Consider the following 27,355-nt stretch of genomic DNA (forward strand, 5'->3'; position numbering starts at 1 on the left):
GATATATCTCGAACGGGAGGCAGGACACTCTTCTAATTGCTTGTTTCTCAATGTACATTTAATTCTATTAACGTGGACCTTATAGTATTCCTTTCCGCCTTCGAGAGTTCGATATATCTCGAACGGGAGGCAGGACACTCTTCTAATTGCTTGTTTCTTAATGTACATTTAATTCTATTAACGTGGACCTTATAGTATTCCTTTCCGCTTTCTAGAGTTCGATATATCTCGAACGGGAGGCAGGACACTCTTCTAATAGCTTGTTTCTTAATGTACATTTAATTCTATTAACGTGGACCTTATAGTATTCCTTTCCGCCTTCTAGAGTTCGATATATCTCGAACGGGAGGCAGGACACTCTTCTAATTGCTTGTTTCTTAATGTACATTTAATTCTATTAACGTGGACCTGATAGTATTCCTTTCCGCTTTGTAGAGTTCGATATATCTCGAACGGGAGGCAGGACACTCTTCTAATTGCTTGTTTCTTAATGTACATTTAATTCTATTAACGTGGACCTTATCGTATTCCTTTCCGCCTTCTGGAGTTCGATATATCTCGAACGGGAGGCAGGACAATCTTCTAATTGCTTGTTTCTTAATGTACATTTAATTCTATTAACGTGGACCTTATCGTGTTCCTTTCCGCCTTCTAGAGTTCGATATATCTCGAACGGGAGGCAGGACACTCTTCTAATTGCTTGTTTCTTAATGTACATTTAATTCTATTAACGTGGACCTTATAGTATTCCTTTCCGCTTTCTAGAGTTCGATATATCTCGAACGGGAGGCAGGACACTCTTCTAATTGCTTGTTTCTTAATGTACATTTAATTCTATTAACGTGGACCTTATCGTATTCCTTTCCGCTTTCTAGAGTTCGATATATCTCGGACGGGAGGCAGGACACTCTTCTAATTGCTTGTTTCTTAATGTACATTTAATTCTATTAACGTGGACCTTATCGTATTCCTTTCCGCCTTCTGGAGTTCGATATATCTCGAACGGGAGGCAGGACACTCTTCTAATTGCTTGTTTCTTAATGTACATTTAATTCTATTAACGTGGACCTTATCGTGTTCCTTTCCGCCTTCTGGAGTTCGATATATCTCGAACGGGAGGCAGGACAATCTTCTAATTGCTTGTTTCTTAATGTACATTTAATTCCATTAACGTGGACCTGATAGTATTCCTTTCCGCTTTGTAGAGTTCGATATATCTCGAACGGGAGGCAGGACACTCTTCTAATTGCTTGTTTCTTAATGTACATTTAATTCTATTAACGTGGACCTTATCGTATTCCTTTCCGCCTTCTGGAGTTCGATATATCTCGAACGGGAGGCAGGACACTCTTCTAATTGCTTGTTTCTTAATGTACATTTAATTCTATTAACGTGGACCTGATAGTATTCCTTTCCGCTTTGTAGAGTTCGATATATCTCGAACGGGAGGCAGGACACTCTTCTAATTGCTTGTTTCTTAATGTACATTTAATTCTATTAACGTGGACCTTATAGTATTCCTTTCCGCCTTCTAGAGTTCGATATATCTCGAACGGGAGGCAGGACACTCTTCTAATTGCTTGTTTCTTAATGTACATTTAATTCTATTAACGTGGACCTTATAGTATTCCTTTCCGCTGTCTAGAGTTCGATATATCTCGAACGGGAGGCAGGACACTCTTCTAATTGCTTGTTTCTCAATGTACATTTAATTCTATTAACGTGGACCTTATAGTATTCCTTTCCGCCTTCGAGAGTTCGATATATCTCGAACGGGAGGCAGGACACTCTTCTAATTGCTTGTTTCTTAATGTACATTTAATTCTATTAACGTGGACCTTATAGTATTCCTTTCCGCTTTCTAGAGTTCGATATATCTCGAACGGGAGGCAGGACACTCTTCTAATTGCTTGTTTCTTGATGTACATTTAATTCTATTAACGTGGACCTTATCGTGTTCCTTTCCGCCTTCTAGAGTTCGATATATCTCGGACGGGAGGCAGGACACTCTTCTAATTGCTTGTTTCTTAATGTACATTTAATTCTATTAACGTGGACCTTATAGTATTCCTTTCCGCCTTCTAGAGTTCGATATATCTCGAACGGGAGGCAGGACACTCTTCTAATTGCTTGTTTCTTAATGTACATTTAATTCTATTAACGTGGACCTGATAGTATTCCTTTCCGCTTTGTAGAGTTCGATATATCTCGAACGGGAGGCAGGACACTCTTCTAATTGCTTGTTTCTTAATGTACATTTAATTCTATTAACGTGGACCTTATCGTATTCCTTTCCGCCTTCTGGAGTTCGATATATCTCGAACGGGAGGCAGGACAATCTTCTAATTGCTTGTTTCTTAATGTACATTTAATTCTATTAACGTGGACCTTATCGTGTTCCTTTCCGCCTTCTAGAGTTCGATATATCTCGAACGGGAGGCAGGACACTCTTCTAATTGCTTGTTTCTTAATGTACATTTAATTCTATTAACGTGGACCTTATAGTATTCCTTTCCGCTTTCTAGAGTTCGATATATCTCGAACGGGAGGCAGGACACTCTTCTAATTGCTTGTTTCTTAATGTACATTTAATTCTATTAACGTGGACCTTATCGTATTCCTTTCCGCTTTCTAGAGTTCGATATATCTCGGACGGGAGGCAGGACACTCTTCTAATTGCTTGTTTCTTAATGTACATTTAATTCTATTAACGTGGACCTTATCGTATTCCTTTCCGCCTTCTGGAGTTCGATATATCTCGAACGGGAGGCAGGACACTCTTCTAATTGCTTGTTTCTTAATGTACATTTAATTCTATTAACGTGGACCTTATCGTGTTCCTTTCCGCCTTCTGGAGTTCGATATATCTCGAACGGGAGGCAGGACAATCTTCTAATTGCTTGTTTCTTAATGTACATTTAATTCCATTAACGTGGACCTGATAGTATTCCTTTCCGCTTTGTAGAGTTCGATATATCTCGAACGGGAGGCAGGACACTCTTCTAATTGCTTGTTTCTTAATGTACATTTAATTCTATTAACGTGGACCTTATCGTATTCCTTTCCGCCTTCTGGAGTTCGATATATCTCGAACGGGAGGCAGGACACTCTTCTAATTGCTTGTTTCTTAATGTACATTTAATTCTATTAACGTGGACCTGATAGTATTCCTTTCCGCTTTGTAGAGTTCGATATATCTCGAACGGGAGGCAGGACACTCTTCTAATTGCTTGTTTCTTAATGTACATTTAATTCTATTAACGTGGACCTTATAGTATTCCTTTCCGCCTTCTAGAGTTCGATATATCTCGAACGGGAGGCAGGACACTCTTCTAATTGCTTGTTTCTTAATGTACATTTAATTCTATTAACGTGGACCTTATAGTATTCCTTTCCGCTGTCTAGAGTTCGATATATCTCGAACGGGAGGCAGGACACTCTTCTAATTGCTTGTTTCTCAATGTACATTTAATTCTATTAACGTGGACCTTATAGTATTCCTTTCCGCCTTCGAGAGTTCGATATATCTCGAACGGGAGGCAGGACACTCTTCTAATTGCTTGTTTCTTAATGTACATTTAATTCTATTAACGTGGACCTTATAGTATTCCTTTCCGCTTTCTAGAGTTCGATATATCTCGAACGGGAGGCAGGACACTCTTCTAATTGCTTGTTTCTTAATGTACATTTAATTCTATTAACGTGGACCTTATCGTGTTCCTTTCCGCCTTCTAGAGTTCGATATATCTCGAACGGAAGGCAGGACACTCTTCTAATTGCTTGTTTCTTAATGTACATTTAATTCTATTAACGTGGACCTTATCGTATTCCTTTCCGCTTTCTAGAGTTCGATATATCTCGAACGGGAGGCAGGACACTCTTCTAATTGCTTGTTTCTTAATGTACATTTAATTCTATTAACGTGGACCTTATAGTATTCCTTTCCGCTTTCTAGAGTTCGATATATCTCGAATGGGAGGCAGGACACTATTCTAATTGCTTGTTTCTTGATGTACATTTAATTCTATTAACGTGGACCTTATCGTGTTCCTTTCCGCCTTCTAGAGTTCGATATATATCGAACGGAAGGCAGGACACTCTTCTAATTGCTTGTTTCTTAATGTACATTTAATTCTATTAACGTGGACCTTATAGTATTCCTTTCCGCCTTCGAGAGTTCGATATATCTCGAACGGGAGGCAGGACACTCTTCTAATTGCTTGTTTCTTAATGTACATTTAATTCTATTAACGTGGACCTTATAGTATTCCTTTCCGCTTTCTAGAGTTCGATATATCTCGAACGGGAGGCAGGACACTCTTCTAATTGCTTGTTTCTTAATGTACATTTAATTCTATTAACGTGGACCTTATAGTATTCCTTTCCGCTGTCTAGAGTTCGATATATCTCGAACGGGAGGCAGGACACTCTTCTAATTGCTTGTTTCTTAATGTACATTTAATTCTATTAACGTGGACCTTATAGTATTCCTTTCCGCTTTCTAGAGTTCGATATATCTCGAACGGGAGGCAGGACACTCTTCTAATTGCTTGTTTCTTAATGTACATTTAATTCTATTAACGTGGACCCTATCGTATTCCTTTCCGCTTTCTAGAGTTCGATATATCTCGGACGGGAGGCAGGACACTATTCTAATTGCTTGTTTCTTAATGTACATTTAATTCTATTAACGTGGACCTTATAGTATTCCTTTCCGCTTTCTAGAGTTCGATATATCTCGAACGGGAGGCAGGACACTCTTCTAATTGCTTGTTTCTTAATGTACATTTAATTCTATTAACGTGGACCCTATCGTATTCCTTTCCGCTTTCTAGAGTTCGATATATCTCGGACGGGAGGCAGGACACTCTTCTAATTGCTTGTTTCCTAATGTACATTTAATTCTATTAACGTGGACCTTATCGTATTCCTTTCCGCCTTCTGGAGTTCGATATATCTCGAACGGGAGGCAGGACACTCTTCTAATTGCTTGTTTCTTAATGTACATTTAATTCTATTAACGTGGACCTTATCCTGTTCCTTTCCGCCTTCTGGAGTTCGATATATCTCGAACGGGAGGCAGGACAATCTTCTAATTGCTTGTTTCTTAATGTACATTTAATTCCATTAACGTGGACCTGATAGTATTCCTTTCCGCTTTGTAGAGTTCGATATATCTCGAACGGGAGGCAGGACACACTTCTAATTGCTTGTTTCTTAATGTACATTTAATTCTATTAACGTGGACCTTATCGTATTCCTTTCCGCCTTCTGGAGTTCGATATATCTCGAACGGGAGGCAGGACACTCTTCTAATTGCTTGTTTCTTAATGTACATTTAATTCTATTAACGTGGGCTGATAGTATTCCTTTCCGCTTTGTAGAGTTCGATATATCTCGAACGGGAGGCAGGACACTCTTCTAATTGCTTGTTTCTTAATGTACATTTAATTCTATTAACGTGGACCTTATAGTATTCCTTTCCGCCTTCTAGAGTTCGATATATCTCGAACGGGAGGCAGGACACTCTTCTAATTGCTTGTTTCTTAATGTACATTTAATTCTATTAACGTGGACCTTATAGTATTCCTTTCCGCTGTCTAGAGTTCGATATATCTCGAACGGGAGGCAGGACACTCTTCTAATTGCTTGTTTCTCAATGTACATTTAATTCTATTAACGTGGACCTTATAGTATTCCATTCCGCCTTCGAGAGTTCGATATATCTCGAACGGGAGGCAGAACACTCTTCTAATTGCTTGTTTCTTAATGTACATTTAATTCTATTAACGTGGACCTTATAGTATTCCTTTCCGCTGTCTAGAGTTCGATATATCTCGAACGGGAGGCAGGACACTCTTCTAATTGCTTGTTTCTCAATGTACATTTAATTCTATTAACGTGGACCTTATAGTATTCCTTTCCGCCTTCTAGAGTTCGATATATCTCGAACGGGAGGCAGGACACTCTTCTAATTGCTTGTTTCTTAATGTACATTTAATTCTATTAACGTGGACCTTATAGTATTCCTTTCCGCTTTCTAGAGTTCGATATATCTCGAACGGGAGGCAGTACACTCTTCTAATAGCTTGTTTCTTAATGTACATTTAATTCTATTAACGTGGACCTTATAGTATTCCTTTCCGCCTTCTAGAGTTCGATATATCTCGAACGGGAGGCAGGACACTCTTCTAATTGCTTGTTTCTTAATGTACATTTAATTCTATTAACGTGGACCTGATAGTATTCCTTTCCGCTTTGTAGAGTTCGATATATCTCGAACGGGAGGCAGGACACTCTTCTAATTGCTTGTTTCTTAATGTACATTTAATTCTATTAACGTGGACCTTATCGTATTCCTTTCCGCCTTCTGGAGTTCGATATATCTCGAACGGGAGGCAGGACAATCTTCTAATTGCTTGTTTCTTAATGTACATTTAATTCTATTAACGTGGACCTTATCGTATTCCTTTCCGCCTTCTAGAGTTCGATATATCTCGAACGGGAGGCAGGACACTCTTCTAATTGCTTGTTTCTTAATGTACATTTAATTCTATTAACGTGGACCTTATAGTATTCCTTTCCGCTTTCTAGAGTTCGATATATCTCGAACGGGAGGCAGGACACTCTTCTAATTGCTTGTTTCTTAATGTACATTTAATTCTATTAACGTGGACCTTATCGTATTCCTTTCCGCTTTCTAGAGTTCGATATATCTCGGACGGGAGGCAGGACACTCTTCTAATTGCTTGTTTCTTAATGTACATTTAATTCTATTAACGTGGACCTTATCGTATTCCTTTCCGCCTTCTGGAGTTCGATATATCTCGAACGGGAGGCAGGACACTCTTCTAATTGCTTGTTTCTTAATGTACATTTAATTCTATTAACGTGGACCTTATCGTGTTCCTTTCCGCCTTCTGGAGTTCGATATATCTCGAACGGGAGGCAGGACAATCTTCTAATTGCTTGTTTCTTAATGTACATTTAATTCCATTAACGTGGACCTGATAGTATTCCTTTCCGCTTTGTAGAGTTCGATATATCTCGAACGGGAGGCAGGACACTCTTCTAATTGCTTGTTTCTTAATGTACATTTAATTCTATTAACGTGGACCTTATCGTATTCCTTTCCGCCTTCTGGAGTTCGATATATCTCGAACGGGAGGCAGGACACTCTTCTAATTGCTTGTTTCTTAATGTACATTTAATTCTATTAACGTGGACCTGATAGTATTCCTTTCCGCTTTGTAGAGTTCGATATATCTCGAACGGGAGGCAGGACACTCTTCTAATTGCTTGTTTCTTAATGTACATTTAATTCTATTAACGTGGACCTTATAGTATTCCTTTCCGCCTTCTAGAGTTCGATATATCTCGAACGGGAGGCAGGACACTCTTCTAATTGCTTGTTTCTTAATGTACATTTAATTCTATTAACGTGGACCTTATAGTATTCCTTTCCGCTGTCTAGAGTTCGATATATCTCGAACGGGAGGCAGGACACTCTTCTAATTGCTTGTTTCTCAATGTACATTTAATTCTATTAACGTGGACCTTATAGTATTCCTTTCCGCCTTCGAGAGTTCGATATATCTCGAACGGGAGGCAGGACACTCTTCTAATTGCTTGTTTCTTAATGTACATTTAATTCTATTAACGTGGACCTTATAGTATTCCTTTCCGCTTTCTAGAGTTCGATATATCTCGAACGGGAGGCAGGACACTCTTCTAATTGCTTGTTTCTTAATGTACATTTAATTCTATTAACGTGGACCTTATCGTGTTCCTTTCCGCCTTCTAGAGTTCGATATATCTCGAACGGAAGGCAGGACACTCTTCTAATTGCTTGTTTCTTAATGTACATTTAATTCTATTAACGTGGACCTTATCGTATTCCTTTCCGCTTTCTAGAGTTCGATATATCTCGAACGGGAGGCAGGACACTCTTCTAATTGCTTGTTTCTTAATGTACATTTAATTCTATTAACGTGGACCTTATAGTATTCCTTTCCGCTTTCTAGAGTTCGATATATCTCGAATGGGAGGCAGGACACTCTTCTAATTGCTTGTTTCTTGATGTACATTTAATTCTATTAACGTGGACCTTATCGTGTTCCTTTCCGCCTTCTAGAGTTCGATATATCTCGAACGGAAGGCAGGACACTCTTCTAATTGCTTGTTTCTTAATGTACATTTAATTCTATTAACGTGGACCTTATAGTATTCCTTTCCGCCTTCGAGAGTTCGATATATCTCGAACGGGAGGCAGGACACTCTTCTAATTGCTTGTTTCTTAATGTACATTTAATTCTATTAACGTGGACCTTATAGTATTCCTTTCCGCTTTCTAGAGTTCGATATATCTCGAACGGGAGGCAGGACACTCTTCTAATTGCTTGTTTCTTAATGTACATTTAATTCTATTAACGTGGACCTTATCGTGTTCCTTTCCGCCTTCTAGAGTTCGATATATCTCGAACGGAAGGCAGGACACTCTTCTAATTGCTTGTTTCTTAATGTACATTTAATTCTATTAACGTCGACCTTATCGTATTCCTTTCCGCTTTCTAGAGTTCGATATATCTCGAACGGGAGGCAGGACACTCTTCTAATTGCTTGTTTCTTAATGTACATTTAATTCTATTAACGTGGACCTTATCGTGTTCCTTTCCGCCTTCGAGAGTTCGATATATCTCGAACGGGAGGCAGGACACTCTTCTAATTGCTTGTTTCTTAATGTACATTTAATTCTATTAACGTGGACCTTATCGTATTCCTTTCCGCCTTCTGGAGTTCGATATATCTCGAACGGGAGGCAGGACACTCTTCTAATTGCTTGTTTCTTAATGTACATTTAATTCTATTAACGTGGACCTGATAGTATTCCTTTCCGCTTTGTAGAGTTCGATATATCTCGAACGGGAGGCAGGACACTCTTCTAATTGCTTGTTTCTTAATGTACATTTAATTCTATTAACGTGGACCTTATAGTATTCCTTTCCGCCTTCTAGAGTTCGATATATCTCGAACGGGAGGCAGGACACTCTTCTAATAGCTTGTTTCTTAATGTACATTTAATTCTATTAACGTGGACCTTATAGTATTCCTTTCCGCCTTCTAGAGTTCGATATATCTCGAACGGGAGGCAGGACACTCTTCTAATTGCTTGTTTCTTAATGTACATTTAATTCTATTAACGTGGACCTGATAGTATTCCTTTCCGCTTTGTAGAGTTCGATATATCTCGAACGGGAGGCAGGACACTCTTCTAATTGCTTGTTTCTTAATGTACATTTAATTCTATTAACGTGGACCTTATCGTATTCCTTTCCGCCTTCTGGAGTTCGATATATCTCGAACGGGAGGCAGGACAATCTTCTAATTGCTTGTTTCTTAATGTACATTTAATTCTATTAACGTGGACCTTATCGTGTTCCTTTCCGCCTTCTAGAGTTCGATATATCTCGAACGGGAGGCAGGACACTCTTCTAATTGCTTGTTTCTTAATGTACATTTAATTCTATTAACGTGGACCTTATAGTATTCCTTTCCGCTTTCTAGAGTTCGATATATCTCGAACGGGAGGCAGGACATTCTTCTAATTGCTTGTTTCTTAATGTACATTTAATTCTATTAACGTGGACCTTATCGTATTCCTTTCCGCTTTCTAGAGTTCGATATATCTCGGACGGGAGGCAGGACACTCTTCTAATTGCTTGTTTCTTAATGTACATTTAATTCTATTAACGTGGACCTTATCGTATTCCTTTCCGCCTTCTGGAGTTCGATATATCTCGAACGGGAGGCAGGACACTCTTCTAATTGCTTGTTTCTTAATGTACATTTAATTCTATTAACGTGGACCTTATCGTGTTCCTTTCCGCCTTCTGGAGTTCGATATATCTCGAACGGGAGGCAGGACAATCTTCTAATTGCTTGTTTCTTAATGTACATTTAATTCCATTAACGTGGACCTGATAGTATTCCTTTCCGCTTTGTAGAGTTCGATATATCTCGAACGGGAGGCAGGACACTCTTCTAATTGCTTGTTTCTGAATGTACATTTAATTCTATTAACGTGGACCTTATAGTATTCCTTTCCGCTGTCTAGAGTTCGATATATCTCGAACGGGAGGCAGGACACTCTTCTAATTGCTTGTTTCTTAATGTACATTTAATTCTATTAACGTGGACCTGATAGTATTCCTTTCCGCTTTGTAGAGTTCGATATATCTCGAACGGGAGGCAGGACACTCTTCTAATTGCTTGTTTCTTAATGTACATTTAATTCTATTAACGTGGACCTTATAGTATTCCTTTCCGCCTTCTAGAGTTCGATATATCTCGAACGGGAGGCAGGACACTCTTCTAATTGCTTGTTTCTTAATGTACATTTAATTCTATTAACGTGGACCTTATAGTATTCCTTTCCGCTGTCTAGAGTTCGATATATCTCGAACGGGAGGCAGGACACTCTTCTAATTGCTTGTTTCTCAATGTACATTTAATTCTATTAACGTGGACCTTATAGTATTCCATTCCGCCTTCGAGAGTTCGATATATCTCGAACGGGAGGCAGAACACTCTTCTAATTGCTTGTTTCTTAATGTACATTTAATTCTATTAACGTGGACCTTATAGTATTCCTTTCCGCTGTCTAGAGTTCGATATATCTCGAACGGGAGGCAGGACACTCTTCTAATTGCTTGTTTCTCAATGTACATTTAATTCTATTAACGTGGACCTTATAGTATTCCTTTCCGCCTTCGAGAGTTCGATATATCTCGAACGGGAGGCAGGACACTCTTCTAATTGCTTGTTTCTTAATGTACATTTAATTCTATTAACGTGGACCTTATAGTATTCCTTTCCGCTTTCTAGAGTTCGATATATCTCGAACGGGAGGCAGGACACTCTTCTAATAGCTTGTTTCTTAATGTACATTTAATTCTATTAACGTGGACCTTATAGTATTCCTTTCCGCCTTCTAGAGTTCGATATATCTCGAACGGGAGGCAGGACACTCTTCTAATTGCTTGTTTCTTAATGTACATTTAATTCTATTAACGTGGACCTGATAGTATTCCTTTCCGCTTTGTAGAGTTCGATATATCTCGAACGGGAGGCAGGACACTCTTCTAATTGCTTGTTTCTTAATGTACATTTAATTCTATTAACGTGGACCTTATCGTATTCCTTTCCGCCTTCTGGAGTTCGATATATCTCGAACGGGAGGCAGGACAATCTTCTAATTGCTTGTTTCTTAATGTACATTTAATTCTATTAACGTGGACCTTATCGTGTTCCTTTCCGCCTTCTAGAGTTCGATATATCTCGAACGGGAGGCAGGACACTCTTCTAATTGCTTGTTTCTTAATGTACATTTAATTCTATTAACGTGGACCTTATAGTATTCCTTTCCGCTTTCTAGAGTTCGATATATCTCGAACGGGAGGCAGGACACTCTTCTAATTGCTTGTTTCTTAATGTACATTTAATTCTATTAACGTGGACCTTATCGTATTCCTTTCCGCTTTCTAGAGTTCGATATATCTCGGACGGGAGGCAGGACACTCTTCTAATTGCTTGTTTCTTAATGTACATTTAATTCTATTAACGTGGACCTTATCGTATTCCTTTCCGCCTTCTGGAGTTCGATATATCTCGAACGGGAGGCAGGACACTCTTCTAATTGCTTGTTTCTTAATGTACATTTAATTCTATTAACGTGGACCTTATCGTGTTCCTTTCCGCCTTCTGGAGTTCGATATATCTCGAACGGGAGGCAGGACAATCTTCTAATTGCTTGTTTCTTAATGTACATTTAATTCCATTAACGTGGACCTGATAGTATTCCTTTCCGCTTTGTAGAGTTCGATATATCTCGAACGGGAGGCAGGACACTCTTCTAATTGCTTGTTTCTTAATGTACATTTAATTCTATTAACGTGGACCTTATCGTATTCCTTTCCGCCTTCTGGAGTTCGATATATCTCGAACGGGAGGCAGGACACTCTTCTAATTGCTTGTTTCTTAATGTACATTTAATTCTATTAACGTGGACCTGATAGTATTCCTTTCCGCTTTGTAGAGTTCGATATATCTCGAACGGGAGGCAGGACACTCTTCTAATTGCTTGTTTCTTAATGTACATTTAATTCTATTAACGTGGACCTTATAGTATTCCTTTCCGCCTTCTAGAGTTCGATATATCTCGAACGGGAGGCAGGACACTCTTCTAATTGCTTGTTTCTTAATGTACATTTAATTCTATTAACGTGGACCTTATAGTATTCCTTTCCGCTGTCTAGAGTTCGATATATCTCGAACGGGAGGCAGGACACTCTTCTAATTGCTTGTTTCTCAATGTACATTTAATTCTATTAACGTGGACCTTATAGTATTCCTTTCCGCCTTCGAGAGTTCGATATATCTCGAACGGGAGGCAGGACACTCTTCTAATTGCTTGTTTCTTAATGTACATTTAATTCTATTAACGTGGACCTTATAGTATTCCTTTCCGCTTTCTAGAGTTCGATATATCTCGAACGGGAGGCAGGACACTCTTCTAATTGCTTGTTTCTTAATGTACATTTAATTCTATTAACGTGGACCTTATCGTGTTCCTTTCCGCCTTCTAGAGTTCGATATATCTCGAACGGAAGGCAGGACACTCTTCTAATTGCTTGTTTCTTAATGTACATTTAATTCTATTAACGTGGACCTTATCGTATTCCTTTCCGCTTTCTAGAGTTCGATATATCTCGAACGGGAGGCAGGACACTCTTCTAATTGCTTGTTTCTTAATGTACATTTAATTCTATTAACGTGGACCTTATAGTATTCCTTTCCGCTTTCTAGAGTTCGATATATCTCGAATGGGAGGCAGGACACTCTTCTAATTGCTTGTTTCTTGATGTACATTTAATTCTATTAACGTGGACCTTATCGTGTTCCTTTCCGCCTTCTAGAGTTCGATATATATCGAACGGAAGGCAGGACACTCTTCTAATTGCTTGTTTCTTAATGTACATTTAATTCTATTAACGTGGACCTTATAGTATTCCTTTCCGCCTTCGAGAGTTCGATATATCTCGAACGGGAGGCAGGACACTCTTCTAATTGCTTGTTTCTTAATGTACATTTAATTCTATTAACGTGGACCTTATAGTATTCCTTTCCGCTTTCTAGAGTTCGATATATCTCGAACGGGAGGCAGGACACTCTTCTAATTGCTTGTTTCTTAATGTACATTTAATTCTATTAACGTGGACCTTATCGTGTTCCTTTCCGCCTTCTAGAGTTCGATATATCTCGAACGGAAGGCAGGACACTCTTCTAATTGCTTGTTTCTTAATGTACATTTAATTCTATTAACGTCGACCTTATCGTATTCCTTTCCGCTTTCTAGAGTTCGATATATCTCGAACGGGAGGCAGGACACTCTTCTAATTGCTTGTTTCTTAATGTACATTTAATTCTATTAACGTGGACCTTATCGTGTTCCTTTCCGCCTTCGAGAGTTCGATATATCTCGAACGGGAGGCAGGACACTCTTCTAATTGCTTGTTTCTTAATGTACATTTAATTCTATTAACGTGGACCTTATCGTATTCCTTTCCGCCTTCTGGAGTTCGATATATCTCGAACGGGAGGCAGGACACTCTTCTAATTGCTTGTTTCTTAATGTACATTTAATTCTATTAACGTGGACCTGATAGTATTCCTTTCCGCTTTGTAGAGTTCGATATATCTCGAACGGGAGGCAGGACACTCTTCTAATTGCTTGTTTCTTAATGTACATTTAATTCTATTAACGTGGACCTTATAATATTCCTTTCCGCCTTCTAGAGTTCGATATATCTCGAACGGGAGGCAGGACACTCTTCTAATTGCTTGTTTCTTAATGTACATTTAATTCTATTAACGTGGACCTTATAGTATTCCTTTCCGCTGTCTAGAGTTCGACATATCTCGAACGGGAGGCAGGACACTCTTCTAATTGCTTGTTTCTCAATGTACATTTAATTCTATTAACGTGGACCTTATAGTATTCCTTTCCGCCTTCGAGTGTTCGATATATCTCGAACGGGAGGCAGAACACTCTTCTAATTGCTTGTTTCTCAATGTACATTTAATTCTATTAACGTGGACCTTATAGTATTCCTTTCCGCCTTCGAGAGTTCGATATATCTCGAACGGGAGGCAGGACACTCTTCTAATTGCTTGTTTCTTAATGTACATTTAATTCTATTAACGTGGACCTTATAGTATTCCTTTCCGCTTTCTAGAGTTCGATATATCTCGAACGGGAGGCAGGACACTCTTCTAATAGCTTGTTTCTTAATGTACATTTAATTCTATTAACGTGGACCTTATAGTATTCCTTTCCGCCTTCTAGAGTTCGATATATCTCGAACGGGAGGCAGGACACTCTTCTAATTGCTTGTTTCTTAATGTACATTTAATTCTATTAACGTGGACCTGATAGTATTCCTTTCCGCTTTGTAGAGTTCGATATATCTCGAACGGGAGGCAGGACACTCTTCTAATTGCTTGTTTCTTAATGTACATTTAATTCTATTAACGTGGACCTTATCGTATTCCTTTCCGCCTTCTGGAGTTCGATATATCTCGAACGGGAGGCAGGACAATCTTCTAATTGCTTGTTTCTTAATGTACATTTAATTCTATTAACGTGGACCTTATCGTGTTCCTTTCCGCCTTCTAGAGTTCGATATATCTCGAACGGGAGGCAGGACACTCTTCTAATTGCTTGTTTCTTAATGTACATTTAATTCTATTAACGTGGACCTTATAGTATTCCTTTCCGCTTTCTAGAGTTCGATATATCTCGAACGGGAGGCAGGACACTCTTCTAATTGCTTGTTTCTTAATGTACATTTAATTCTATTAACGTGGACCTTATCGTATTCCTTTCCGCTTTCTAGAGTTCGATATATCTCGGACGGGAGGCAGGACACTCTTCTAATTGCTTGTTTCTTAATGTACATTTAATTCTATTAACGTGGACCTTATCGTATTCCTTTCCGCCTTCTGGAGTTCGATATATCTCGAACGGGAGGCAGGACACTCTTCTAATTGCTTGTTTCTTAATGTACATTTAATTCTATTAACGTGGACCTTATCGTGTTCCTTTCCGCCTTCTGGAGTTCGATATATCTCGAACGGGAGGCAGGACAATCTTCTAATTGCTTGTTTCTTAATGTACATTTAATTCCATTAACGTGGACCTGATAGTATTCCTTTCCGCTTTGCAGAGTTCGATATATCTCGAACGGGAGGCAGGACACTCTTCTAATTGCTTGTTTCTTAATGTACATTTAATTCTATTAACGTGGACCTTATCGTATTCCTTTCCGCCTTCTGGAGTTCGATATATCTCGAACGGGAGGCAGGACACTCTTCTAATTGCTTGTTTCTTAATGTACATTTAATTCTATTAACGTGGACCTGATAGTATTCCTTTCCGCTTTGTAGAGTTCGATATATCTCGAACGGGAGGCAGGACACTCTTCTAATTGCTTGTTTCTTAATGTACATTTAATTCTATTAACGTGGACCTTATAGTATTCCTTTCCGCCTTCTAGAGTTCGATATATCTCGAACGGGAGGCAGGACACTCTTCTAATTGCTTGTTTCTTAATGTACATTTAATTCTATTAACGTGGACCTTATAGTATTCCTTTCCGCTGTCTAGAGTTCGATATATCTCGAACGGGAGGCAGGACACTCTTCTAATTGCTTGTTTCTCAATGTACATTTAATTCTATTAACGTGGACCTTATAGTATTCCTTTCCGCCTTCGAGAGTTCGATATATCTCGAACGGGAGGCAGGACACTCTTCTAATTGCTTGTTTCTTAATGTACATTTAAATCTATTAACGTGGACCTTATAGTATTCCTTTCCGCTTTCTAGAGTTCGATATATCTCGAACGGGAGGCAGGACACTCTTCTAATTGCTTGTTTCTTAATGTACATTTAATTCTATTAACGTGGACCATATCGTGTTCCTTTCCGCCTTCTAGAGTTCGATATATCTCGAACGGAAGGCAGGACACTCTTCTAATTGCTTGTTTCTTAATGTACATTTAATTCTATTAACGTGGACCTTATCGTATTCCTTTCCGCTTTCTAGAGTTCGATATATCTCGAACGGGAGGCAGGACACTCTTCTAATTGCTTGTTTCTTAATGTACATTTAATTCTATTAACGTGGACCTTATAGTATTCCTTTCCGCTTTCTAGAGTTCGATATATCTCGAATGGGAGGCAGGACACTCTTCTAATTGCTTGTTTCTTGATGTACATTTAAATCTATTAACGTGGACCTTATCGTGTTCCTTTCCGCCTTCTAGAGTTCGATATATATCGAACGGAAGGCAGGACACTCTTCTAATTGCTTGTTTCTTAATGTACATTTAATTCTATTAACGTGGACCTTATAGTATTCCTTTCCGCTTTCTAGAGTTCGATATATCTCGAACGGAAGGCAGGACACTCTTCTAATTGCTTGTTTCTTAATGTACATTTAATTCTATTAACGTCGACCTTATCGTATTCCTTTCCGCTTTCTAGAGTTCGATATATCTCGAACGGGAGGCAGGACACTCTTCTAATTGCTTGTTTCTTAATGTACATTTAATTCTATTAACGTGGACCTTATAGTATTCCTTTCCGCCTTCTAGAGTTCGATATATCTCGAATGGGAGGCAGGACACTCTTCTAATTGCTTGTTTCTTGATGTACATTTAATTCTATTAACGTGGACCTTATAGTATTCCTTTCCGCCTTCTGGAGTTCGATATATCTCGAACGGGAGGCAGGACACTCTTCTAATTGCTTGTTTCTTAATGTACATTTAATTCTATTAACGTGGACCTTATCGTATTCCATTCCGCTTTCTAGAGTTCGATATATCTCGAACGGGAGGCAGGACACTCTTCTAATTGCTTGTTTCTTAATGTACATTTAATTCTATTAACGTGGACCTTATCGTATTCCTTTCCGCCTTCTGGAGTTCGATATATCTCGAACGGGAGGCAGGACACTCTTCTAATTACTTGTTTCTTAATGTACATTTAATTCTATTAACGTGGACCTTATAGTATTCCTTTCCGCTTTCTAGAGTTCGATATATCTCGAACGGGAGGCAGGACTCTTCTAATTGCTTGTTTCTTAATGTACATTTAATTCTATTAACGTGGACCTTATAGTATTCCTTTCCGCCTTCTGGAGTCCGATATATCTCGAACGGGAGGCAGGACACTCTTTTAATTGCTTGTTTCTTAATGTACATTTAATTCTATTAACGTGGACCTTATCGTATTCCTTTCCGCCTTCTGGAGTACGATATATCTCGAACGGGAGGCAGGACACTCTTCTAATTGCTTGTTTCTTAATGTACATTTAATTCTATTAACGTGGACCTTATAGTATTTCTTTTCGCTTTCTAGAGTTCGATATATCTCGAACGGGAGGCAGGACACTCTTCTAATTGCTTGTTTCTTAATGTACATTTAATTCTATTAACGTGGACCTTATCGTATTCCTTTCCGCCTTCTAGAGTTCGATATATCTCGAACGGGAGGCAGGACACTCTTCTAATTGCTTGTTTCTTAATGTACATTTAATTCTATTAACGTGGACCTTATCGTATTCCTTTCCGCCTTCTGGAGTTCGATATATCTCGAACGGGAGGCAGGACACTCTTCTAATTGCTTGTTTCTTAATGTACATTTAATTGTATTAACGTGGACCTTATAGTATTTCTTTTCGCTTTCTAGAGTTCGATATATCTCGAACGGGAGGCAGGACACTCTTCTAATTGCTTGTTTCTTAATGTACATTTAATTCTCTTAACGTGGACCTTATCGTATTCCTTTCCGCTTTCTAGAGTTCGATATATCTCGAACGGGAGGCAGGACACTCTTCCAATTGCTTGTTTCTTAATGTACATTTAATTCTATTAACGTGGACCTTATCGTATTCCTTTCCGCCTTCTGGAGTTCGATATATCTCGAACGGGAGGCAGGACACTCTTCTAATTACTTGTTTCTTAATGTACATTTAATTCTATTAACGTGGACCTTATAGTATTCCTTTCCGCTTTCTAGAGTTCGATATATCTCGAACGGGAGGCAGGACACTCTTCTAATTGCTTGTTTCTTAATGTACATTTAATTCTATTAACGTGGACCTTATAGTATTCCTTTCCGCCTTCTGGAGTCCGATATATCTCGAACGGGAGGCAGGACACTCTTCTAATTGCTTGTTTCTTAATGTACATTTAATTCTATTAACGTGGACCTTATCGTATTCCTTTCCGCCTTCTGGAGTTCGATATATCTCGAACGGGAGGCAGGACACTCTTCTAATTGCTTGTTTCTTAATGTACATTTAATTCTATTAACGTGGACCTTATAGTATTTCTTTTCGCTTTCTAGAGTTCGATATATCTCGAACGGGAGGCAGGACACTCTTCTAATTGCTTGTTTCTTAATGTACATTTAATTCTATTAACGTGGACCTTATCGTATTCCTTTCCGCCTTCTAGAGTTCGATATATCTCGAACGGGAGGCAGGACACTCTTCTAATTGCTTGTTTCTTAATGTACATTTAATTCTATTAACGTGGACCTTATAGTATTCCTTTCCGCCTTCAGGAGTCCGATATATCTCGAACGGGAGGCAGGACACTCTTCTAATTGCTTGTTTCTTAATGTACATTTAATTCTATTAACGTGGACCTTATAGTATTCCTTTCCGCCTTCTAGAGTTCGATATATCTCGAACGGGAGGCAGGACACTCTTCTAATTGCTTGTTTCTTAATGTACATTTAATTCTATTAACGTGGACCTTATAGTATTCCTTTCCGCTTTGTAGAGTTCGATATATCTCGAACGGGAGGCAGGACACTCTTCTAATTGCTTGTTTCTTAATGTACATTTAATTCTATTAACGTGGACCTTATAGTATTCCTTTCCGCCTTCAGGAGTCCGATATATCTCGAACGGGAGGCAGGACACTCTTCTAATTGCTTGTTTCTTAATGTACATTTAATTCTATTAACGTGGACCTTATAGTATTCCTTTCCGCCTTCTAGAGTTCGATATATCTCGAACGGGAGGCAGGACACTCTTCTAATTGCTTGTTTCTTAATGTACATTTAATTCTATTAACGTGGACCTTATAGTATTCCTTTCCGCTTTCTAGAGTTCGATATATCTCGAACGGGAGGCAGGACACTCTTCTAATTGCTTGTTTCTTAATGTACATTTAATTCTATTAACGTGGACCTTATCGTATTCCTTTCCGCCTTCTGGAGTTCGATATATTTCGAACGGGAGGCAGGACACTCTTCTAATTGCTTGTTTCTTAATGTACATTTAATTCTATTAACGTGGACCTTATAGTATTCCTTTCCGCTTTCTAGAGTTCGATATATCACGAACGGGAGGCAGGACACTCTTCTAATTGCTTGTTTCTTAATGTACATTTAATTCTATTAACGTGGACCTTATCGTATTCCTTTCCGCCTTCTGGAGTTCGATATATCTCGAACGGGAGGCAGGACACCCTTCTAATTGCTTGTTTCTTAATGTACATTTAATTCTATTAACGTGGACCTTATAGTATTCCTTTCCGCCTTCTAGAGTTCGATATATCTCGAACGGGAGGCAGGACACTCTTCTAATTGCTTGTTTCTTAATGTACATTTAATTCTATTAACGTGGACCTTATAGTATTCCTTTCCGCATTCTAGAGTTCGATATATCTCGAACGGGAGGCAGGACACTCTTCTAATTGCTTGTTTCTTAATGTACATTTAATTCTATTAACGTGGACCTTATAGTATTCCTTTCCGCCTTCTAGAGTTCGATATATCTCGAATGGGAGGCAGGACACTCTTCTAATTGCTTGTTTCTTGATGTACATTTAATTCTATTAACGTGGACCTTATAGTATTCCTTTCCGCCTTCTGGAGTTCGATATATCTCGAACGGGAGGCAGGAGACTCTTCTAATTGCTTGTTTCTTAATGTACATTTAATTCTATTAACGTGGACCTTATAGTATTCCTTTCCGCCTTCTAGAGTTCGATATATCTCGAATGGGAGGCAGGACACTCTTCTAATTGCTTGTTTCTTGATGTACATTTAATTCTATTAACGTGGACCTTATAGTATTCCTTTCCGCCTTCTGGAGTTCGATATATCTCGAACGGGAGGCAGGACACTCTTCTAATTGCTTGTTTCTTAATGTACATTTAATTCTATTAACGTGGACCTTATCGTATTCCTTTCCGCCTTCCGGAGTTCGATATATATCGAACGGGAGGCAGGACACTCTTCTAATTGCTTGTTTCTTAATGTACATTTAATTCTATTAACGTGGACCGTATAGTATTCCTTTCCTCCTTCTGGAGTTCGATATATCTCGAACGGGAGGCAGGACACTCTTCTAATTGCTTGTTTCTTAATGTACATTTAATTCTATTAACGTGGACCTTATAGTATTCCTTTCCGCCTTCTAGAGTTCGATATATCTCGAACGGGAGGCAGGACACTCTTCTAATTGCTTGTTTCTTAATGTACATTTAATTCTATTAACGTGGACCTTATAGTATTCCTTTCCGCTTTCTAGAGTTCGATATATCTCGAACGGGAGGCAGGACACTCTTCTAATTGCTTGTTTCTTAATGTACATTTAATTCTATTAACGTGGACCTTATCGTATTCCATTCCGCTTTCTAGAGTTCGATATATCTCGAACGGGAGGCAGGACACTCTTCTAATAGCTTGTTTCTTAATGTACATTTAATTCTATTAACGTGGACCTTATAGTATTCCTTTCCGCCTTCTGGAGTTCGATATATCTCGAACGGGAGGCAGGACAATCTTCTAATTGCTTGTTTCTTAATGTACATTTAATTCTATTAACGTGGACCTTATCGTGTTCCTTTCCGCCTTCTAGAGTTCGATATATCTCGAACGGGAGGCAGGACACTCTTCTAATTGCTTGTTTCTTAATGTACATTTAATTCTATTAACGTGGACCTTATTGTATTCCTTTCCGCTTTCTAGAGTTCGATATATCTCGAACGGGAGGCAGGACACTCTTCTAATTGCTTGTTTCTTAATGTACATTTAATTCTATTAACGTGGACCTTATCGTATTCCTTTCCGCTTTCTAGAGTTCGATATATCTCGGACGGGAGGCAGGACACTCTTCTAATTGCTTGTTTCTTAATGTACATTTAATTCTATTAACGTGGACCTTATCGTATTCCTTTCCGCCTTCTGGAGTTCGATATATCTCGAACGGGAGGCAGGACACTCTTCTAATTGCTTGTTTCTTAATGTACATTTAATTCTATTAACGTGGACCTTATCGTGTTCCTTTCCGCCTTCTGGAGTTCGATATATCTCGAACGGGAGGCAGGACAATCTTCTAATTGCTTGTTTCTTAATGTACATTTAATTCCATTAACGTGGACCTGATAGTATTCCTTTCCGCTTTGTAGAGTTCGATATATCTCGAACGGGAGGCAGGACACTCTTCTAATTGCTTGTTTCTTAATGTACATTTAATTCTATTAACGTGGACCTTATCGTATTCCTTTCCGCCTTCTGGAGTTCGATATATCTCGAACGGGAGGCAGGACACTCTTCTAATTGCTTGTTTCTTAATGTACATTTAATTCTATTAACGTGGACCTGATAGTATTCCTTTCCGCTTTGTAGAGTTCGATATATCTCGAACGGGAGGCAGGACACTCTTCTAATTACTTGTTTCTTAATGTACATTTAATTCTATTAACCTGGACCTTATAGTATTCCTTTCCGCCTTCTAGAGTTCAATATATCTCGAACGGGAGGCAGGACACTCTTCTAATTGCTTGTTTCTTAATGTACATTTAATTCTATTAACGTGGACCTTATAGTATTCCTTTCCGCTGTCTAGAGTTCGATATATCTCGAACGGGAGGCAGGACACTCTTCTAATTGCTTGTTTCTCAATGTACATTTAATTCTATTAACGTGGACCTTATAGTATTCCTTTCCGCCTTCGAGAGTTCGATATATCTCGAACGGGAGGCAGGACACTCTTCTAATTGCTTGTTTCTTAATGTACATTTAATTCTATTAACGTGGACCTTATAGTATTCCTTTCCGCTTTCTAGAGTTCGATATATCTCGAACGGGAGGCAGGACACTCTTCTAATTGCTTGTTTCTTAATGTACATTTAATTCTATTAACGTGGACCTTATCGTGTTCCTTTCCGCCTTCTAGAGTTCGATATATCTCGAACGGAAGGCAGGACACTCTTCTAATTGCTTGTTTCTTAATGTACATTTAATTCTATTAACGTGGACCTTATCGTATTCCTTTCCGCTTTCTAGAGTTCGATATATCTCGAACGGGAGGCAGGACACTCTTCTAATTGCTTGTTTCTTAATGTACATTTAATTCTATTAACGTGGACCTTATAGTATTCCTTTCCGCTTTCTAGAGTTCGATATATCTCGAATGGGAGGCAGGACACTCTTCTAATTGCTTGTTTCTTGATGTACATTTAATTCTATTAACGTGGACCTTATCGTGTTCCTTTCCACCTTCTAGAGTTCGATATATATCGAACGGAAGGCAGGACACTCTTCTAATTGCTTGTTTCTTAATGTACATTTAATTCTATTAACGTGGACCTTATAGTATTCCTTTCCGCCTTCGAGAGTACGATATATCTCGAACGGGAAGCAGGACACTCTTCTAATTGCTTGTTTCTTAATGTACATTTAATTCTATTAACGTGGACCTTATAGTATTCCTTTCCGCTTTCTAGAGTTCGATATATCTCGAACGGGAAGCAGGACACTCTTCTAATTGCTTGTTTCTTAATGTACATTTAATTCTATTAACGTGGACCTTATCGTGTTCCTTTCCGCCTTCTAGAGTTCGATATATCTCGAACGGAAGGCAGGACACTCTTCTAATTGATTGTTTCTTGATGTACATTTAATTCTATTAACGTGGACCTTATAGTATTCCTTTCCGCCTTCTGGAGTTCGATATATCTCGAACGGGAGGCAGGACACTCTTCTAATTGCTTGTTTCTTAATGTACATTTAATTCTATTAACGTGGACCTTATCGTGTTCCTTTCCGCCTTCTAGAGTTCGATATATCTCGAATGGGAGGCAGGACACTCTTCTAATTGCTTGTTTCTTGATGTACATTTAATTCTATTAACGTGGACCTTATAGTATTCCTTTCCGCCTTCTGGAGTTCGATATATCTCGAACGGGAGGCAGGACACTCTTCTAATTGCTTGTTTCTTAATGTACATTTAATTCTATTAACGTGGACCTTATCGTATTCCATTCCGCTTTCTAGAGTTCGATATATCTCGAACGGAAGGCAGGACACTCTTCTAATTGCTTGTTTCTTAATGTACATTTAATTCTATTAACGTCGACCTTATCGTATTCCTTTCCGCTTTCTAGAGTTCGATATATCTCGAACGGGAGGCAGGACACTCTTCTAATTGCTTGTTTCTTAATGTACATTTAATTCTATTAAAGTGGACCTTATAGTATTCCTTTCCGCCTTCTAGAGTTCGATATATCTCGAATGGGAGGCAGGACACTCTTCTAATTGCTTGTTTCTTGATGTACATTTAATTCTATTAACGTGGACCTTATAGTATTCCTTTCCGCCTTCTGGAGTTCGATATATCTCGAACGGGAGGCAGGACACTCTTCTAATTGCTTGTTTCTTAATGTACATTTAATTCTATTAACGTGGACCTTATCGTATTCCATTCCGCTTTCTAGAGTTCGATATATCTCGAACGGGAGGCAGGACACTCTTCTAATTGCTTGTTTCTTAATGTACATTTAATTCTATTAACGTGGACCTTATAGTATTCCTTTCCGCCTTCTGGAGTCCGATATATCTCGAACGGGAGGCAGGACACTCTTTTAATTGCTTGTTTCTTAATGTACATTTAATTCTATTAACGTGGACCTTATCGTATTCCTTTCCGCCTTCTGGAGTACGATATATCTCGAACGGGAGGCAGGACACTCTTCTAATTGCTTGTTTCTTAATGTACATTTAATTCTATTAACGTCGACCTTATAGTATTCCTTTCCGCCTTCTGGAGTTCGATATATCTCGAACGGGAGGCAGGACACTCTTCTAATTGATTGTTTCTTGATGTACATTTAATTCTATTAACGTGGACCTTATAGTATTCCTTTCCGCCTTCTGGAGTTCGATATATCTCGAACGGGAGGCAGGACACTCTTCTAATTGCTTGTTTCTTAATGTACATTTAATTCTATTAACGTGGACCTTATCGTGTTCCTTTCCGCCTTCTAGAGTTCGATATATCTCGAACGGAAGGCAGGACACTCTCCTAATTGCTTGTTTCTTAATGTACATTTAATTCTATTAACGTGGACCTTATCGTATTCCTTTCCGCCTTCCGGAGTTCGATATATATCGAACGGGAGGCAGGACACTCTTCTAATTGCTTGTTTCTTAATGTACATTTAATTCTATTAACGTGGACCTTATAGTATTCCTTTCCGCCTTCTGGAGTTCGATATATCTCGAACGGGAGGCAGGACACTCTTCTAATTGCTTGTTTCTTAATGTACATTTAATTCTATTAACGTGGACCTTATCGTATTCCTTTCCGCCTTCCGGAGTTCGATATATATCGAACGGGAGGCAGGACACTCTTCTAATTGCTTGTTTCTTAATTTACATTTAATTCTATTAACGTCGACCTTATAGTATTCCCTTCCGCCTTCTGGAGTTCGATATATCTCGAACGGGAGGGAGGACACTCTTCTAATTGCTTGTTTCTTAATGTACATTTAATTCTATTAACGTGGACCTTATAGTATTCCTTTCCGCCTTCTGGAGTTCGATATATCTCGAACGGGAGGCAGGACACTCTTCTAATTGCTTGTTTCTTAATGTACATTTAATTCTATTAACGTGGACCTTATAGTATTCCTTTCCGCCTTCTGGAGTTCGATATATCTCGAACAGGAGGCAGGACACTCTTCTAATTGCTTGTTTCTTAATGTACATTTAATTCTATTAACGTGGACCTTATAGTATTCGTTTCTGCCTTCTAGAGTTCGATATATCTCGAATGGGAGGCAGGACACTCTTCTAATTGCTTGTTTCTTGATGTACATTTAATTCTATTAACGTGGACCTTATAGTATTCCTTTCCGCCTTCTGGAGTTCGATATATCTCGAACGGGAGGCAGGACACTCTTCTAATTGCTTGTTTCTTAATGTACATTTAATTCTATTAACGTGGACCTTATCGTATTCCTTTCCGCCTTCCGGAGTTCGATATATATCGAACGGGAGGCAGGACACTCTTCTAATTGCTTGTTTCTTAATGTACATTTAATTCTATTAACGTGGACCGTATAGTATTCCTTTCCGCCTTCTGGAGTTCGATATATCTCGAACGGGAGGCAGGACACTCTTCTAATTGCTTGTTTCTTAATGTACATTTAATTCTATTAACGTGGACCTTATAGTATTCCTTTCCGCCTTCTAGAGTTCGATATATCTCGAACGGGAGGCAGGACACTCTTCTAATTGCTTGTTTCTTAATGTACATTTAATTCTATTAACGTGGAACGTATAGTATTCCTTTCCGCCTTCTGGAGTTCGATATATCTCGAACGGGAGGCAGGACACTCTTCTAATTGCTTGTTTCTTAATGTACATTTAATTCTATTAACGTGGACCTTATAGTATTCCTTTCCGCCTTCTGGAGTTCGATATATCTCGAACGGGAGGCAGGACACTCTTCTAATTGCTTGTTTCTTAATGTACATTTAATTCTATTAACGTGGACCTTATCGTATTCCTTTCCGCTTTCTAGAGTTCGATATATCTCGAACGGGAGGCAGGACACTCTTCTAATTGCTTGTTTCTTAATGTACATTTAATTCTATTAACGTGGACCTGATAGTATTCCTTTCCGCTTTGTAGAGTTCGATATATCTCGAACGGGAGGCAGGACACTCTTCTAATTGGTTGTTTCTTAATGTACATTTAATTCTATTAACGTGGACCTTAACGTATTCCTTTCCGCCTTCTGGAGTTCGATATATCTCGAACGGGAGGCAGGACACTCTTCTAATTGCTTGTTTCTTAATGTACATTTAATTCTATTAACGTCGACCTTATAGTATTCCCTTCCGCCTTCTGGAGTTCGATATATCTCGAACGGGAGGCAGGACACTCTTCTAATTGCTTGTTTCTTAATGTACATTTAATTCTATTAACGTGGACCTTATCGTATTCCTTTCCGCCTTCTGGAGTTCGATATATCTCGAACGGGAGGCAGGACACTCTTCTAATTGCTTGTTTCTTAATGTACATTTAATTCTATTAACGTGGACCTTATAATATTCCTTTCCGCCTTCTAGAGTTCGATATATCTCGAACGGGAGGCAGGACACTCTTCTAATTGCTTGTTTCTTAATGTACATTTAATTCTATTAACGTGGACCTTATAGTATTCCTTTCCGCTTTCTAGAGTTCGATATATCTCGAACGGGAGGCAGGACACTCTTCTAATTGCTTGTTTCTTAATGTACATTTAATTCTATTAACGTGGACCTTATAGTATTCCTTTCCGCCTTCTCGAGTTCGATATATCTCGAATGGGAGGCAGGACACTCTTCTAATTTCTTGTTTCTTGATGTACATTTAATTCTATTAACGTGGACCTTATAGTATTCCTTTCCGCTTTCTAGAGTTCGATATATCTCGAACGGGAGGCAGGACACTCTTCTAATTGCTTGTTTCTTAATGTACATTTAATTCTATTAACGTGGACCTTATCGTATTCCTTTCCGCCTTCTGGAGTTCGATATATCTCGAACGGGAGGCAGGACACTCTTCTAATTGCTTGTTTCTTAATGTACATTTAATTCTATTAACGTGGACCTTATAGTATTCCTTTCCGCTTTCTAGAGTTCGATATATCTCGAACGGGAGGCAGGACACTCTTCTAATTGCTTGTTTCTTAATGTACATTTAATTCTATTAACGTCGACCTTATAGTATTCCCTTCCGCCTTCTGGAGTTCGATATATCTCGAACGGGAGGCAGGACACTCTTCTAATTGCTTGTTTCTTAATGTACATTTAATTCTATTAACGTGGACCTTATAGTATTCCTTTCCGCCTTCTGGAGTTCGATATATCTCGAACAGGAGGCAGGACACTCTTCTAATTGCTTGTTTCTTAATGTACATTTAATTCTATTAACGTGGAC

General features: G+C 38.7%; 1 long non-coding RNA gene across 1 annotated transcript in view; it reads right to left on the reverse strand.

Annotated features, from left to right (window-relative positions):
- Positions 1-27,355, reverse strand: part of LOC127068726 (uncharacterized) — a 71,161-nt gene that overhangs the window by 24,590 nt on the left and 19,216 nt on the right. The window contains exons 6-10 of the long non-coding RNA XR_007783152.1: positions 24,496-26,365; positions 23,616-23,835; positions 19,766-20,205; positions 14,158-14,707; positions 7,998-10,527 (exon numbers count right to left, since the gene is read on the reverse strand). This is a non-coding gene — a long non-coding RNA (uncharacterized LOC127068726). The remainder of the gene's footprint in view (positions 1-7,997; positions 10,528-14,157; positions 14,708-19,765; positions 20,206-23,615; positions 23,836-24,495; positions 26,366-27,355) is intronic.

The sequence above is a fragment of the Vespula vulgaris genome, chromosome 1 (assembly GCF_905475345.1).
Source record: "Vespula vulgaris chromosome 1, iyVesVulg1.1, whole genome shotgun sequence".
Lineage (NCBI taxonomy): Eukaryota > Metazoa > Arthropoda > Insecta > Hymenoptera > Vespidae > Vespula > Vespula vulgaris.